This window comes from Ursus maritimus (genome assembly GCF_017311325.1).
Source record: "Ursus maritimus isolate PB19 chromosome X unlocalized genomic scaffold, ASM1731132v1 scaffold_X1, whole genome shotgun sequence".
Lineage (NCBI taxonomy): Eukaryota > Metazoa > Chordata > Mammalia > Carnivora > Ursidae > Ursus > Ursus maritimus.
Genome location: NW_024423319.1, coordinates 4,269,487 through 4,282,430, shown reverse-complemented (window position 1 = coordinate 4,282,430; position 12,944 = coordinate 4,269,487). Strand labels below are relative to the sequence as shown.

Below are 12,944 nucleotides of genomic sequence, written 5' to 3'. Positions count from 1 at the left end.
GTATTCATAATTTGTTCCTTTTTATTGCTGTATTACATTGTATGGATATGGCCCAATTTCCATTGTATACCACAATTTGTTTATCCATTCATCTGTTGATAGACATTTGGGCTGTTCCCAGTTTTGGCTATTATGAGTAAAACTGCTGTGAACATGTGTGTACAAATCTTAATAGGGACATATGTTTTCATTTTTCATGGTGGATATCTAGAAGTGGAATGCCTGGGTCATATGGTAGGTACATGTTTTTTTTTTTTAATTTATGGTAGGCTTATTTTAAACTTTTTTATTTGAGTGTAGTTTACACACAACATTACATTACTTTCAGGTGTACAACATAGTGATTTGACAATTTTATGCTATGCTCACCACAAGTGTAGCTACCATCTGTTACCATACGATGCTCTTACAATATCAGGGACTGTATTCCTTATGCTGTGCCTTTTATTCCTATGACTTATTCATTCTATAACTGGAAGCCTGCATTTCCCACTCCCCTCACCCATTCTGCCCACCTCCCATCTCCCTCCCCTCAACTATCCATTTGTTCTCTGAATTTATAGTTCTGATTCTGCTTTTTGTTTATTCATTTGTTTTTTTTGATTCCACATGTGAGTTACATCATATAGTATTTGTCTTTTTCAGTTTGACTTATTTCACTAAGCGTTAATACCCTCTAGGTCCATCCATGTTGTTGCAAATGGTATTATCTCATCCCTTTTTGTGCCTGCATACTATTCTAGTGTTTGTGTGTGTGTGTGTATGTGCGCATGCACCACATATATAAATACCACATTATACACATATAGTACATATGTATATATATTTATATATACCACATCTTCCTTATCCATTTGTTTTTCATTGAACACTTAGGTTACTTGCATATCTTGGCTATTGCAATAAACATAGGGATGTATATATCTTTTTGAATTAATGTTTTCATTTTGGGGGGGTTAAATACACAGTAGTGTAATTATTGGATCATATGGTATTTCCACTTTTAATTTTTTTGAGGAACCTTCATACTGTCTTCTACAGTGACTATGCCAATTTACATTTCCTCCAACAGTATACGAGGGTTCCTTTCCTTCCACGTTCTTGTCAACACTTGTTATTTTTTGTCTTTTTGTTTTTAAGCATTTTGGTAGGTATAAGGTGATATCTTATTGTGGTTTAGTACCATGTTGAACAGAAGTGGTAATAGAGGCGTCCTTGCCTTGTTCCTATCTTAAAAAAGTAATTCAATCTTTCACTATTAATTTTGATGCTACGTGTTGGTGTTTTATAGATACCCTTTATTCATTTGAGGAAGCTCCTTACCATTTCTAATTTTCTAAAAATGTTTGTTAGGAATAGATATTGGATTTTGTCACTTGCTCTCTGCATCTATTGGAATAATCATATGGGTTTTCTCTATCCTGTTAATATGGTGAATTACATTGATTGATTTTTAGATGTTAAATTAACATTGCATTCTGGGATAAACCTTCCTGAGTCTTGAAGCATAGTTTTTATATGCTGTTTATTTTATTTGCTAATGCTTTGCTAAGGGAATTTGCCTCTATATTCATGAAGGGTATTGATCTGCAATTTTTAAAAAAATATTTTTTAAAGATATTTATTTATTTATTTATTTATTTATTTATTTATTTATTTGAGAGAGAGAAAGCAAACACAAGCAGAGGGAGGTGAGGGGTAGAGGGAGAGAAGCAAACTCCCCACTGAGCAGGGAGCCCAATGTGGGGCTTGATGCCAGGACCCTGGGATCATAACCTGAGCTGAAGGCAGATGTTTAACCAACTGAGCCACCCAGGCACCCCTTAAAATATTTTTCTTATGTTTTGGTATAAAAGCTATGCTAGCCTCATAAAATGAGCTGGACAGTGTTCTCTTTTTTTCTGTTTTCTGAAAAATGTTTGTAAGGTTGGTGCTATTCAGTAGTGAAGCCATCTGGCCCTGCAGTTTTCTTAGGAGAAATTTTTTTTCTAACAAATTCAATTTGTTTAATAGATAAAGTGATATTCAAATTTTCTGCTCCTTAAGTCTATTTTGGTAAGTTGTATTTTTTCAAGAAATTTGTCCTTTCCATCTATGTTGCTGAATTGTTGACATAATGTTATTCATAGTGTTTTCTTCTCATTCTTCAATGTCTGTAGGATCTGTGCTGACAACCCGTAGCCATAATCATAATCATTACTATATATGCATTTGTCATGTACATTAACATGTAATAGATTTATTATTGTTAAAACAAATTAATAAATAATTTCCAAAATTCTCACACATTTTACTTACCAGAATTTGGTTTAAGAAACACCAGTCCAAGACAACACGGTTCAAATTTCAGTTATCACCATATGTGGACATGTAAGGGAATACTATGCACTGTTTATTTATTTATATATTTGAGAGAGAGAAAAAGCACGTGCAAGTGGGGAGAGGGGCAGAGGAGGAGGGAGAGGCAGAGGGAGAGAAAATCTAAAGCATGAACACAGAGCCCACATGGGGTTCAATCTCTTGACTGGGAGATCATGACCTAACCCAAAACCAAGAGTTAGACACTTAACCAACTGAGCCACCAAGGCACCCCTGTGCACGATTTTATGCGAACAAGTTAGATAACCTGGAAGAAATGGGCAAATTCCTAGAAAGACACACGTTATGAAAATGAATGCAAGAAGAAATAGAAAATCTGAATAGGTCTATAATAAAGAAGTTTATCTAGTAGTTCAAAATTTCCCACACAGAAAACTCCAGGACTAAATAGATTAACTGTAGAATTCTAACAAACATTTAAAGAAGAATTAATACCAGTGCTTCACAAATGCTTCCAGGAAATAGAAGAGGATGTGATGCTTCCCAGCTCATTCTATGAAGTCAGTGTTACCTTAATACCAAAACCAGAGAGAGACACCATATGAAAAAGAAGAAAAAGAAAAGAAAATTGCATACCAATGTCCCTGTGTATAGACTCAAAAAATCCTCAATATGACTTAAATAAATGGAAAGACATCCTGGACTCATGGGTTGGAACACTTAATATTGTTAAGATGGCAATGCTACCCAAATGATCTACAGATTAAACACAACTTTATCAAAATTCGAACTGGCTTTTTTTCCCCAGAAATGGACAAGTTGACCTGAAAATTCGTGTGGAAATACAAGAGACCCTAAAATGCCAAAAAAAAAAAAAAAAAGTCTTGAAAAAAAAAAAAGAACAGTTGGAGGATTCACACTTCCTAATTTCAAAACTTAGTACAAAGCTACAGTAATCAGGGCACCTGGGTGGCTCAGTCAGTTGAGCAACCATCTCTTGATTTCAGCTCAGGTCATGATCTCGGAGTTGAGGGATCAAGCCTTAAGTGGGGCTGTGCACTCAGCAGCATGAAGTCTGCTTGAGATTCTCTCTCTCCCTCTCCTTCTGTCCCCTCCCCCACTCAAACGTAGTCTCCTTCCCTCTCTCTCTCAAATAAATAAATAAATAAATAAATAAATAAATAATATTATTTTAAAAAGCGTAATCAAGACAGTGGTGTACTGGAATAAAGATAAACATAAAGGTCAATGGAATAGAATTAGGAGCCCAGAAATAAATCTTTGCATTTACAGTCAACTGATTTTTGACAAGAATGTCAAGACTATTCAATGGGGAAAGAATAGTCCTTTCAGAGAATGGTGCAGGGACAACTGGATATCCACATGCGAAGAATGAAGTTGGTCCTCTAGGTCACACCGTATATAAAAATTTACTCAAAATGGATCAAAAACCTAAATTTAAAACCTAAAACTATAAAACCCTTAGAGGTTCCTGTGTAGCTCAGTCAGTTAAGTGTCTGCCTTCAGCTCAGGTCATGATCCCAAGGTCCTGGGACTGATCCTTGCATCGGGCTCCCTGCTCAGCGGGAAGCCTGCTACTCCCTCTCCCACTCCACCTGCTTGTGTTCCCTCTCTCACTGTCTCTCTGTCAAATAAATAAATAAAATCTTAAAAATAAATAAATAAATAAATAAATAAATAAATAAAACCCTTAGGAAAAAAATAGGTAAATGTTTGTGACCTTCGATTAGCCAGCAGATATGATACCTAAAGCATAAACAACAGAACAAAAATATAAAGTGGATTTCACCAAAATTAAATTTTGTTTCATCAAAGGACACTCTCAAGTAAATGAAAAGACAACTCACAGAATGGGAGAAAATATTTGCCAACCATATAACTATATGTCTATAACAACCTAGTATCCAGAATGTTTAAAGAACTCTTACAACTCAACAATAAAGATAAGGGCACCTGGGTGGCTCAGTCGGTTAAGTGTCTGCCTTCATGTCAGGGCATGATCCCAGGGTCCTGGGATTGAGTCCCGTGTGGGGCTCCCTGCTCAGCTGGGAACATGCTTCTCCCTTTCTCTCTGCCCCTCTCCCCTGCTCATGCACTCTCTCACTCTCTCAAATAAAAAAAAATCTTTAAAAAAAAGATAAACAGGGGCGCCTGGGTGGCACAGCGGTTAAAGCGTCTGCCTTCGGCTCAGGGCGTGATCCCGGCGTTATGGGATCGAGCCCCACATCAGGCTCCTCCGCTATGAGCCTGCTTCTTCCTCTCCCACTCCCCCTGCTTGTGTTCCCTCTCTCACTGGCTGTCTCTATCTCTGCTGAATAAATAAATAAAATCTTTAAAAAAATAAAATAAAATAAAATAAAATAAACAATCCAAGTAAAAATGAACAAGGTTTTAAATAGACATTCATCCAAAGAAGATATACAAATGACCAATAAGTACATGAAAAATGCTCAAATGCATTAAGTGATTGCAAATCAAAATTACAATGGGATACCAGTTTATATCCACTTAGATAGCTTTACACCCACTAGGATGGCTATAACAAAAACAAAACAAAACAACCCCCCCCAAAAAAGCCCACCACCAAACAAACAAAAAAGAGCAAGTATTGGCAAAGTTGTGGAGAAATTGGAATCATAATAAATCTTAGTGGAAATGAAAAGTGGAGCAGACACTCTGGAAAATATTGGCAGTTCATCAAAAAGTTCATCAGAGAGTTACCATAGGACCCAGCATTTACACTCTTAGGTACATACCAAGAGAATTAAAGAAATGCATATATGAATGTTCATAGCAGCATTATTCATAATAGCCAAATGTGGAAACAACCCAATTACCCATCAATTGACAAATGGCTAAACAAAATGTGCATACCATGATATATTGTTTGGCCATAAAAAGGAATAATGTATGTGCTACAACATGGATGAACCTTGAAAATACTATTCTAGGGGAAAGAAAAGCCAATCACAAGCAATGACACATTATATGACTCCATCTATATGGAATGTCCAAATCAGGGAAATCTAGAGAGACAGAAAGCAGAGTAGTGGTAGCCTAGGGCTGGGGAGTAACTGGTGGGTGAGTAGGGGCATGACAGTTAATGTATATGGGTCTTCTTTTGGGGTGATGAAAATATTCTAAAATTGACTGTGGTTATGATCACACATATCTGTGATTATACTAAAAACCATTGTACAATTCAATGGGTGAATTGTATAGAATGTGAACTATATCTCAATAAAGCTGTTTTTGAAAAAATCTTGTACACAATGTTCATAGCTGCATTATTTATGAGCCCCCAAAGTGGAAACAACCCAAATATCCATCATCTGAAGAATGGATATAAAAAATATGGTATAATCTATGTAATGGAATATTATGCAGCCATAAAGAAGAAATGGAATACTGACACATACTACCACATGGATGAACCTACTTCAAAAACCTTATGTTAAGTGAAAGAAGCCAGACACAAAAAGCTACATATTGCATGATTCCATTTATATGCAATGTGCAATGCCCAGAATAGGCAAATCTGTAGAGACACAAAGTTGATCAAAGGTTACCAGGGTGTGTGGGCAGGAGAGAATTGGGAGTGGCTTTTAACAGGTATGAGATTTCTTTTTTGGGATGAAAGAAATGTTCTGAAATTAGATAGTGATGATAGTTACATAATATTGTGAATATATTAGAAACAACTATATTGTACACTTTATTTTCTTAAAATATTTTATTTATTTACTTGAGAGAGAGAGAGAAGGGTAGAGGGAGAGGGAGAAGAGGACTCCCCACCGAGTAGGGAGCCCGATGCAGGACTCCATCCCAGGACCCTGAGTCACGACCAGAGCCAAAGGCAGATGCCCAACTGACCAAGCCACCCAGCAGCCCTGCAATGTACACTTTAAAATGGAGAGGTTTTTTTATGTGAATATCTCAGTTTTTAAAATTGACCCAGAAAGGCTATATAGGAGTAACTCCTCATTTAATAGCAGTCCTGAAAAAAGAAAAAAGAACCAGTGACCAATTAATCAAGAGAACCAACAGACTTGTTTTCTAGAAGCTTGTGGAGGAGTTTTAAGGAGAGTCAACCATTCAAACAATTTCCCATGTGTTGATTCCATTCTCACCAGGCATCATTTTTATTATAGTTTGGCTTCTTGTGTACAGTTCCTTTTGAGAGAAAATTTGCTGACCAGGGTTTTCTGGTCTTCTTGGTTGTTATATTTTCCATGAAAAAAAAAATAACCTGGATTGGAATTTTGATTTGGTTTATAAATGTTTTCTGATCATCCCACTGAGGCAATTTGACCCTCCCCCTTCCTAATTTTAGATTGGATGTGGAGGCTTATGACCCTCTCTCTATACACAGGGAGAATTTGAAAGAAATTTTATTTTATTTTACTTTAGATTTTTATTTATTTACTTGAGAGAGAAAGCAGGAGGGGGGCTGCATCAGAGGGAGAGGGAGAAGCAGACTCCCCAATGAGCAGTGAGCCCAACCCAGGGCTCTATCCCAGGACCCTGAGATCATGACCTGAATAAAAGGCAGATGCTTAGCTGACTTAGCCACCCAGGTGCCCCGAAAGAAATTTTATTACTCAAGGAAGCTCCCTGGCGAGCAGGAAGGCAAACAGGTCTGGGTTGGCTTGTGAGAGGCAGAGAAAGTATGCTGGGCCTTTAGTGTCTAGGGGATGGGAGTGGGGAAAAGCTTCCCTTCATGGGCTGTAGATTTGCAAGTTTAAAATTTCATGCCTATGCCAAAGGAGATGGTGGGCAGGCTGCAGAGTTGCCAGTTTTAAATGTCCCATCAGCACCAAAGGAAGAGGTGGGCTGGAGAGTTGCGAGTTTTAAATTTCCCACTGACAACAAAGGAGAAGGCACTGGGCTTTCCTATCAGCCTGTCCAGATGTGGGGAGGAATCTATGAATGCCCCAAGATTTTGGAACTTTGAACTTTCCATACTTGTTATTTTGATTATTCTGTCTTTTCCTGTAAAGCTTATTTTCAGGACCAGGAGCAAAGGGCAGTATAGATGAGAAAGAAGAAACTAACTCAGAAGAACTGGTAGGATTCAGTGACTGACTGAACTTATGTGTGTGTTAAGGAACTATTGAAGCAAGATTTTCAGTCTGGGTAAGTTAAGAGCAGGGCCACTAGTGCCATAGACCTTCTGAAGGTCTATTGGGAGAAGAAACTTTTTTATTGTTCAGAACACACATGTTTAGAAAATGTTTGAGCAAGTAGTATCTTGGCAAATGCTTTTCTTGTAAATGTGTATTTTTCTTAACATTTTAATAACTATTATAGACATCTATATGACAAGAATAACAGAGTTGCAAGCAAAGCTATATTATTTAAAACAAATTTGGTAAAATTAACCAATAATTTAAATAATCTGACTTTTATTCCTTTTACTCATCTGGTTTATGTCTTTGCCTCTCAGGTACAGTACTTCTTTTTATTGGTGTTCCTATCTCTTACACACAAGGAAGACCCGGAATTCACATTTTCACGGTGTGCAGCCCAAATTTCAAGCTCCCAACTCAGGTTGAACAGTGAATTCACTGACGAGATCGGCATCAGCGTGGGACTCTTACCCTGGCCCTCCCCACGAGGCCCGTGGCCTATGTACCCCTGCCACAGTGCCTCTGCCTTCGAGAAAGTGTAAGACCATGCACATGTCCGCGCCGCCCTCCCGGGTCGGTTAGAAAAGAAACCCGGATGTGCAGGGGCGGGGAGGAGCTGGCGTCTACCCATGAGGCAGTGCGCGTAGTTATATACTTTTGCCTCGGTCTGAGGCGCTCATTCCGCGCTGGGAGTCGCCGACGCCGCCACTGTTTCTGTGGCCGCCGCCTAGTGTCTTCGCGCTCCTCCCTTTCCTCCTCCTCTTTCTCCTCCTCCTTCGAGTCCCAGTCAGGACGACCTGCTCTGCTCACGGTAAGTGATCCCCCGCCCCCGCCGCTTCTCGCTGAAGCCGGCAGCGGCTCTACCACACTGCCGCGGCCGCGTTGCTCTGAGGGAGGCGACGCCGGCTCGGCCCTGAGGGGGGCAGGTTGAGGGTCCGGATGCCGGCGTGTGTTGCTAGGATCGCCCAGGGAGCGGGGGAGGGGACGAACTTGGCGGCGCGGTGGCGGGTGGGCCACCATCTTGCGCCAGCCCCGGCGGGGGAGGGATCTCGGAAAGGTAGCTGCTCGGCGGCAGGGTTTGGCGGCCCGCTAAGGCCGTGGCCGGGCGGGCCGCCGCCGCTGCCTCCTCACCACCCAGGGCCTGTGCGTCTGTCAGTCCTCAGCCTGGTTTTGGCGTTTTTTTCTGGAGGCAACTCCCTTTGGTCTTTTGTATATTTGATACCAATGTTTGGCGAGACCCGCCCACCCTGAGGTCTCTTCAGTCTTAAGAAAAGAGACCAGAGAGGTTCCGAACTTTCTGGCTTCTGGGCCCCTTGGGCCCCTCCTTTCAGTCCCGGTTCCCTCATCCCGGTTACTGGTCATTCAGTGCTGATACCCTTGTTCTTGCCAAAGGGACTGTGCTGCTCGTTGTAGAAATTGTGCTCCATTCAGTTATTGTCTAGAAGAGAAGAGCTCTAAGGAGAAACGTGGAGTTAGATACACAATTTTTTAACAGTGAGCTTTGCACATTTTGCTGAGATGGAAAAAATTATTTCATTTTGAGGTTTTATCCTTCTCTAGACACAGAGGGAGTTCCTCTTAAGTTATCTCAGTTTTAATGCTTTTTAGAGGAGAAATCATAGAAGAAAATGTCAAGTGAGCCAGCTTCTTCAAGCACAGGAGATCTTCATCCAAGGGATTGTCTTTGTTTGCAAAGATTTTTTAGTGTTTTTTTTTTTAAATCTGTGAACTTAAATTTTCCCTTTATTGTTTTCAGGTTTAGGTTGAGTTTTAATGTGTTTTCATGCCAATAAAAATAAAATTGAAACCAAGAAAGAGAGTTTCAAACTACAAAAGTCTCCTCTTAGCATTTGTGAGATGTCCTGTTTTGGGGGTTACTGTAAAAACTCAAGCTGTCTCCTTAAGCAGAAACTTCACTGAGCTTATGAGGGAACTGGTTTACTTGTAAAATTAAGTTAGGGCTGTGAGCCTTTGGTGCTTTAACATCGGTACAAATTACACTATAATTGCGTCTTTCATTTGTATATTCATTGATAATCGTTCCTTTTAAGGTGAGCTGTGGAGTGTTAGGTAGACCTGTTTACAAGGTGAGAAGACAGCCTCAAGGAGAAGACTTTGCCTGAGGCCACTTGGATAGAAAGTGATAGAACCAGTTCTTGAACCTAGGTCTTCTGACTTCTCCAATGCTCGGTTCACTTCTCCGGGGAATGAGGTGGTTAAGGAGAATAAGCAAGGACACTCACCTAAAAAATATAGGAGATATTTTTCAATTCCCCTTTCCTTTATATTTTCATTTTTAAGACTTCATATCATTTCAACTTTTTAGTATTTAAATGATACCGTTTTTTTTTCCAGGCATTTTGAAAAGTTGAAAAATAGCCCATTCTTCCAATAGCCCATTTTTTCCATCAGAAAAAGTTGTGGTGTTGAAGGGCTCCAAATTTCAGCTCCTCTGTTCAACCCATTTTCCTCACTTAAGTTTTCTAGTCCAATATGATTTCTTCTGCTCAGTGTTTTTACTACCCAGCACCAGCTTTTTTAGTGGAAAAGGAGAGTTAAGTGCAAAGAGTATATAATTCAGTACCCTTGCTTCTCCCCCATTTGTTTTCTTTATTCAAGAGGACGTTTAGAACCATACCAAAAAAATTGTTGCTGATGTTATACTAATTGGACAGGAAAAATACTTAAATGAAAAGTGATTTTTGTGAATAGAAAGTAATCCATAGTTTTAGTGACTGGATATAGGAAACATATTGAAAACATAGTCTGTTATTTCAAAAGTAACTTTTCAAAGAACAAAAATATTTATGATATATTCACTAATTAAATATAGAACCCTCAATATTTTTTTCTGTCCTCCTGCTTCAGAGAGGGACTTGAAAATGTTTGGTTTTCATCAGGTTTTAAATAATGACTCAGGAAGACATGGTTTACTCAGTAATTTGTATCAAAAATGTGTTTTTGATTCATTCTCTGCAAAGCAGTTTTCTTTTAAGGAGTGGTTTTATTAACCCTCAATATGTCAAGGAAAATAGTGATCACTATGTATCGTCTGGATAAAACAGACCGTTTTTATTTTATTTTTTTATATTTTAAGTCCTTTTACAAATAATTTACATTAAAATAAAGAAATAGTGAAATCATCCTTATTAGATATTTAATAAGGATTGAAACGTGGTGTACTTCTTTGTATATATTTAGAAAAAAATACATTTCAGAATCTGATAAAAGAATCTAGCTGTCTTTTATGAAACAAATATTAAAGACATTTGCAAAAATGTAAATTAGTGCCACTTTTCTCATTAAATTTTTTGTTTTAGAAAATAGTTGTTTTCATTAAAATATTATATGAACATGTAATGGGCTTATTATTACTTTAAATAAATTAATACATATTTAATTTTTTCTAATTTTCAATTTCTAATATGGTAAGTATCAACAGATATAATCCATATAAACAAGCTTATTTGGGTCTTCAAGTTTTAAGAATGCAAAGAGGTCCAGGGGCGCCTGGGTGGCTCAGTCGTTAAGCATCTGCCTTCAGCTCAGGGTGTGATCCCAGAATCCTGGGATGGAGCCCCACATCAGGCTCCTCCGCTGGGAGCCTGCTTCGTCCTCTCTCACTCTCCCTGCCTGTGTTCCCTCTCTCGCTGGCTGTCTCTCTCTCTGTCAAATAAATAAATAAAATCTTAAAAAAAAAAAAAAAGAATGCAAAGAGGTCCTGAGACATCCTGAGACCAAAAAGCTTGAGAACTACTGATCTGGTGTACCTTATTGGTGACAATATCTTAACAGTTCTTTATATGAACTAAAATTTTGTTTTCTTTTAGTGTTTATATTTATCAACTTGTAATATGACTTCCAGTGAACAAGGAAAAGTTGAGTAAAATAATGCAAAGTACTGTACAATATTTTTTCTCGTACTTTATTTAATCTTCCTAATAGTGTTGCAAGGAAGATATTACTGTTTTTATTTTATAGGTAGTAAAACTAAGCTCAGAGAGGTTGATTAAATATCCTATAGGTTTGGCAATCAGAAAGTGGTAGATTCAAAATTTCCAGTTATTCAGCCCTTATGTTAAGTGTTTTCATCATTGTACTCTACTCTTTTACTTGACGTTTTCCATAGTGGATAAGTTTTACTCCTATAAAATGTGAATTAATTAATAATATTTCCTGAGGTTACTTTAGTAATTAGTGATTATAGAATATCTTATGAAACTTATATAAAATATTTATTATATAATTTGGCTTTGAAAAGCCAATTATTTTAGTCTTTTCTGCAGATTATGCCTTTTACATATGAAGTGCAATAAAAACATTCTTATAGGTAAAATCTTAACCTTAGTATGATATAAAAATTACTTTGCAGAAAGTAAATTTTATAACACTGCACCCCAAAAACTAACATTAAAGAACATATTTTAAAATATAAGCAATCTTTGCAAAGTGTTTATGCTAATGAACTTTAGTTGTAGTGTCAACTAGCTATTTTCTACAAATAGATGAAATCTGAACATCGACAGAGGAAAAAAATTGAAAACCTAAATAAAATAAGGGGGAGATAGGAAAGTTATTAAAGAAATACCTTCTCAAAATATGCCAGGACTTCATGTGTTCAGACTTTCAAAAAAATAATTCCCACTATGTAAAAATTTCTTAAACAAACAAAAAAAAGATGGTGAGCCTAAGTTTTCCTTCTAAATTATATGTGATTTGTTCCCAAAACCTGGTTTGAGAGTTTGAATTGTTTAGGTAACAATGAAATTGTCTAAGGAATCAAGGTATAATCCAGTGTTTCTTGCATTTGAGTACCATACCAATTAATTTCTGTTATAAGAAAACATTTTCATAGACATCCTCCTACTTAAAATGTTTAAAATATTTCTAGAGCTCTTACGCAATCATGAAATAAAATAATCAAAACTACAAAATCAATGCTATTTGAATTAACTTTAATACATTGAGTGAGTAATACATTTTGATGAAACAAAGTCACTGCCTACTTGTATTGCATTTTTCATACCTATCTAAACAATGGCAAGATTTTTCTATCTGAATCTTTTAAATACCATCATTTTTATAGCTAACTGTACTGTCATTTGTCCATTTAGTGCAAATGCATCATTTAGATATTTTCTTCCATTGTTCTTTAGTTCATTAGCCAGCAGCAGTAAAAGTGATAGTACTTGATGAAAATGCAGTAGTAAAGACAGACAAAAACAGCAGTACTGATATGATCCAACAATTTCCACTTCTGGGTATTTATCTGAAGGAAATGAAAGCACTAACTTGAAATAATATTTGTATCCCCATGTTCATTGCAGCATTATTTACAATAGCCAAGACGTGGAAACAACCAAAGTGTCCATCATTGGATGAATGGATGAAGAAAATTTGGTGTACAAATATAAAATGGACTATTATTCAGCTATAAAAAGGAAGAACATTCTGCCATTCATGACATGCATGGAC

The 12,944-nt window shown here is 37.4% G+C and overlaps 1 protein-coding gene across 2 annotated transcripts in view; it reads left to right on the top strand.

The window, feature by feature from the left end:
* The first annotated feature begins 8,065 nt into the window (after positions 1-8,065).
* ZNF280C (zinc finger protein 280C) overlaps positions 8,066-12,944 on the top strand; it is a 63,225-nt gene continuing 58,346 nt past the window's right edge. For both annotated transcript variants that reach the window (XM_040627336.1, XM_040627338.1), the window contains exon 1: positions 8,066-8,280. The gene's annotated coding sequence lies outside the window, so the exon portion shown is untranslated. The remainder of the gene's footprint in view (positions 8,281-12,944) is intronic.